The sequence below is a fragment of the Echinops telfairi genome, unplaced genomic scaffold, assembly GCF_000313985.2.
Source record: "Echinops telfairi isolate 266 unplaced genomic scaffold, ASM31398v2 ScPeMD7_7458;HRSCAF=8496, whole genome shotgun sequence".
Classification (NCBI taxonomy): Eukaryota; Metazoa; Chordata; class Mammalia; order Afrosoricida; family Tenrecidae; genus Echinops; species Echinops telfairi.
Window position 1 is genome coordinate 18658293 of NW_022111358.1, and position 4363 is coordinate 18662655.

Here is a 4363-nt window from a genome sequence, read left to right on the forward strand (position 1 = left end):
GGGGCTCCTTAAGGAGTGCAGAGAGTTAGGTAAAATTATAATAAAACTTTAAACAAGGTACTGGTGAGCTCATTTTACTTCATGGTGACCCTAGGCATGTCAGACTAGAACTGGAATTTTCCATGGCTGGGTTTTTCAAAATTGATCACCAGGCCTTTCTTCCAGCACACATCGGGGTGGACTCAAAGTTCATTCTCAATCTACCTGTTGCGTAGCAGCAGGGCACATAACCATTTGTGCTACTCAGGACTAAAATAACATCAAGATCCCCTAGGCTGCTCACTGCAAGGTCAGCAGTTTGAAGGCACTAGCCACTTCTTGGGAGAAAGATGAGGCTTTACTCCCATAAAGAGGGACAGACTCAGAAGCTCACACGGGCAGCCTACCTTGGCCTTACAGGGTCACTATAAGTTGGAACCAGCTTGACACTGAGTTGGGTGTAAGTTCTCAATGGTAGCTGCTACACGTGGTCAGAAACGTCTTTTGCTTTGATGTTTCAGAAACTAGAGGCATCCCCTAGTCATTGGCTCCACTGCATTAGCTCAGCAGCCCCAAGAAGGTCTTGACTCCTCTCTCTTCCTTAGTACCTCAACCAACCGCGTGCCACATCTCTTGGATCGATTTGCCACAATACAGTCTAGTCCATTAGCCCTCTCTTTGAAATTCCATTATTCAAGTCAAGTCCCTCCCTAGAGCCATGCCTGAACCAGCATCACACCATGTCCTGAGCATTATCTTTCATGAGACGGCCAGCTGTCTGGAAAGCTGGGATTCGTTTTCAAAGGTAAAATAGCGTGGAGCAAGGATTACGTGGGAGGGGGATAGAGGGCAACACAAGAACATGCTAGAGAGTGTGAGGAGAGTTTCCCTACCTACCAGGGAGTGACGTTTAGCTGACATAGACTAGACACTCTGGGAGGCAGCCTTATTGGGGACAACCCCTATAAGATTAAGGTGTGCTTGATCTAAGCCATGGTATTTTCAGGACACTGAATAAGGGATATTGAAGAAGATTCAATGCATTCGAATGATGAAGAAGAATCAATGCGAAGAATACTGGAAGCACCATGGACTGCCAAAAGAACACAGCAATCTGTCTCGGCAGAAAGAAGGACATCATGCTTGGTAAAATGGAGAGGCCGCGAAAAGGACGGCCCTGGATGAGATGGACTGACACCGTGGCTGCCACCATGCTCAGATCTAGGAGCAACTGTGAGGATGGTGCAGGCTGGGCAGTGCTTCATCTGTTGAGCACTGGGTCGCCGTGAGTCACAACTGACTCAAACACGTAGGTAGGATACGGTGACCAGATTTAAAGCGGGACACCATTGACGGGGTTGCGGGGGGGTGTTCTTGATTAAAAATTTGGTCTATATGGACCAAATAGACCATTCCCTAGCTTGTCGTGCATTCTTTCCAAAAATCGGGACTTTTTAAAAACGCCAAACATCGGGACTGTCCCGCCAAAAGCAGGACGTCTGGTCACCTTAAGGTAGGGGCAAAGTAGAAAGTCATTCTTTCCCTTGACGAGGGCGGAGAGCTATGAATGCTTTGAAAGCTGAAGAGAGGCGTGAAAAAGCCACGTGTCCTCGAAAAACTATTCTAGTGTAAGGAGCCGACGGTGGTCCCAAAGGCAGGAACGTTCTGTTCTGCGATGTCTGTGGTTGCACATGCATGGGATTTAGCATGCTGATTAGAAAGGACGTCCATGCAGGGATTAAGCATTCAGCTGCTCACCAAAAGGGACCATTCTACTCTGTCCTAGAGAGTTGTTGTCAGTTAGAAACAACTTAATAGCATTGGGCTTTGGTTTGTGTGCTCTGGGGTTGTATTGACTCATTCATTCAGTGTGTGTGTGTGTGTGTAAATTAGGTATTTATTCCTAGGAAAATAATCATAGATCATCCGAATTCCAAACACCTGGCACTCTGCTGGCATACGGCAGGTGCTCAATAAATTACGGTGGCACAATTTCATTTTCAGCTCTGACCTGTGATGAGCTGGGAAGCCATCACCCCTCTCCTGGTGACAGGAAAAATGCCAAACAAACGGAAAACGAACTTTTCTCGGGCCCCTCAGAGGACTGAGCTTGCAGGGCAAACTAGCCCTCTGAGAGGCTGGGGAAGCCGGCGCAGAAAACACCCCAGCCATTCAGCCGAAGGAACCCGTCACCTGGTCATTCCCACGCGTGGCAGGAAGCTGAGCGTGCACTGCCCGGGGAGTGGTGGATCCATGGGGACCAGCAGTTTTAAGAAAGGCATTCAACTTTCATGAGTTTGACTCCCAGGAACCCATGTGTCCTCATAATAAAGAGCTAACTACAGTCCCATGGTGGCCCTAGCCTTGCCATTGGCCTCCTCCATCCGGTTGCCCCTGGTTCAGCCTCTGCCTCGCCCCAGGTGTTAGCATGGTATGCTACTGAGGAGAGCCAAGAGTGCAATCACTGTGAAATATGCCCAGAGGTTCAGCGTGTTCTCCATAAACAAAGGTCTCCCTTCCAGGGCAAAAGGCAAAAGGCAAAAGGCAGTGAATCCACCTGGGGGAGAGGGTATTCCACCTCCTTCTAGGCTGTATGACCACAGGGCTAAGAGACACCTGGGGAGGCCACACACCTGTGTCCAGGGACACAGGACCACTGAATGACTCAGCAACTGGACGGGATTTATTCGGGGTGCTGGGCACGCAGAGTTGCGTGGCTGCGCAGGAGGACAGGCAGGCAGATGCCCTCCCTCTGGAGCCTTAACAAGGACCAGAGGTATCCCCAGAGGCCCCCTCCTGCTGCCCCAACCCCCGGTTATGCATCCTCTGGTGCTGGATGAAGGCGTCATTCTGTGCGCCACGGGTGCTAGAGAAGCAGATGGACTGCAGGAGGCCTGGTGCCACTCCTAAGGCGTTTCTCCTGTGTGGCTGCACTGGTGTCCCCGAGCATGAGCTCCAGACGAAGGCCTTCCTTGCCAATCTGGCTGCAGGTGTCTGGTTTCTCACCTGTGTGACACCAAAGTGCCAAGCCAGGTGGAAGCTCTGATGGAAAGCTTGCCTTCACTCACCGATGCTGGTAGCACAGCTCGCTGGGGTCCATGTGAAGAGGCAGTGTGAAGTGCGAGCTCTGATGGAAGGCCTCGCCCCGCTGGCCACCCTCCTGCAGCTTCTCACCCCTGTTGCTGCCAGGGCGCTGGATGAAGCTGCTGGTACGGCAGGAGGGCTTGGGAAACCCATAAGCGGCATAGGGCGTTTCACCTTTGTGAAAGCACTGATGTTGCAGCAATTTGTACTTGAAGCTCCAGGTCAGAGGTGCTGCTGCCCAGTTCAGCCCACTCTGGGCCACCTCCAGACCGTGAGGCTGCCCACGCTGGGAGTCTCCGGCCCCAGGCGAGCCTCCTTTGTGAGCAGGGCAGTGGGTGGTGGTTGGTCCACAGGCCACTCCAAACTGGCCTCAGGGCCAAAGCCGTCCCTACATTGGGTCTGCAGGGAGAGGCCCTGCCTCACGACCCCAGGATGGGGAGACAGGGGTGCCTTTGCAGGCTCCTACTCACATCAGGCCAGCTGTCCCTCCAGACCCCCGACTTCAGGTCATCTTGGGGATGCAGGTCTAACAGCCCCTCCTCTGGCCATGGCAGGGGCTCCTGATGATAGGGGACTTCAGGAGATGTCCTTGGGGATGGGAGACTGAACAGGGGCAGGGCAAGGGGGTGGGGGGGACCCCTGAGCATGCCCCCATGCACACTTGAGACTCCTGTTCTTGGTGTCTGAATGGAAATGAGGGTCTCTGAGTGGAAGTCCCTCATGCTGAACCCAGGGGACAGCAGCCCCCCACTGCAGCAGCGGAGTCGGGGTGGGGCGGGGGAGCACCGGCACCCCTAGGTCAGCAAACACTGAAACAGTCATCCTGACTTCCCAGCTGAGAGCGCACGCGCACTGAGGAGGAGCCCCTACAAGTGGCAGTCGTGTGGCCTCCAGTGGCATGAGAGTGGGATGCTGTGGAAACACCATACTGCAGGCCACAGCATCCTTCCGCCAAACGCTTGTCGCCCGGTCAGTTCTGGCTCACACGGGCCCTATCCAGAAACACCAAACTCACAGCCGCTGAGTCCATGCCGGCCCACAGTGATCCCATAGGATAGGGCAGAACCAGCACTGGGCGTTTCCGAGACTGTCACTCTTATTGGGAATAGAAAGCCCCGTCTCTCTCCTGAGGAAAGCCTGCTGGTTTCGAATGGCGGAGCTTGTGGTTAGCCGCCACGACACCACCTGCGCGCCTGTCGTGACCCTACAGGACAGGCAGAACCGCCCTGTGGGTTTCTGAGACTGTGATTCTTTACGGGAGGAGAAAGCCTCCATCCATGGATTCAAAATGTTCACAGCC

At 53.5% G+C, this 4363-nt stretch overlaps 1 protein-coding gene across 2 annotated transcripts in view; it reads right to left on the reverse strand.

The window, feature by feature from the left end:
- Positions 1 to 4363, reverse strand: part of LOC101655448 (phosphatidylcholine transfer protein) — a 30521-nt gene that overhangs the window by 14937 nt on the left and 11221 nt on the right. The window contains exon 1 of one of the 2 annotated variants that reach the window (XM_045299680.1): positions 3534 to 3621. The exons of the other annotated variant lie outside the window; for it this stretch is intronic. The gene's annotated coding sequence lies outside the window, so the exon portion shown is untranslated. Of the gene's footprint in view, positions 1 to 3533; positions 3622 to 4363 lie in introns of those variants that run through there. 2 annotated transcript variants of the gene reach the window in all.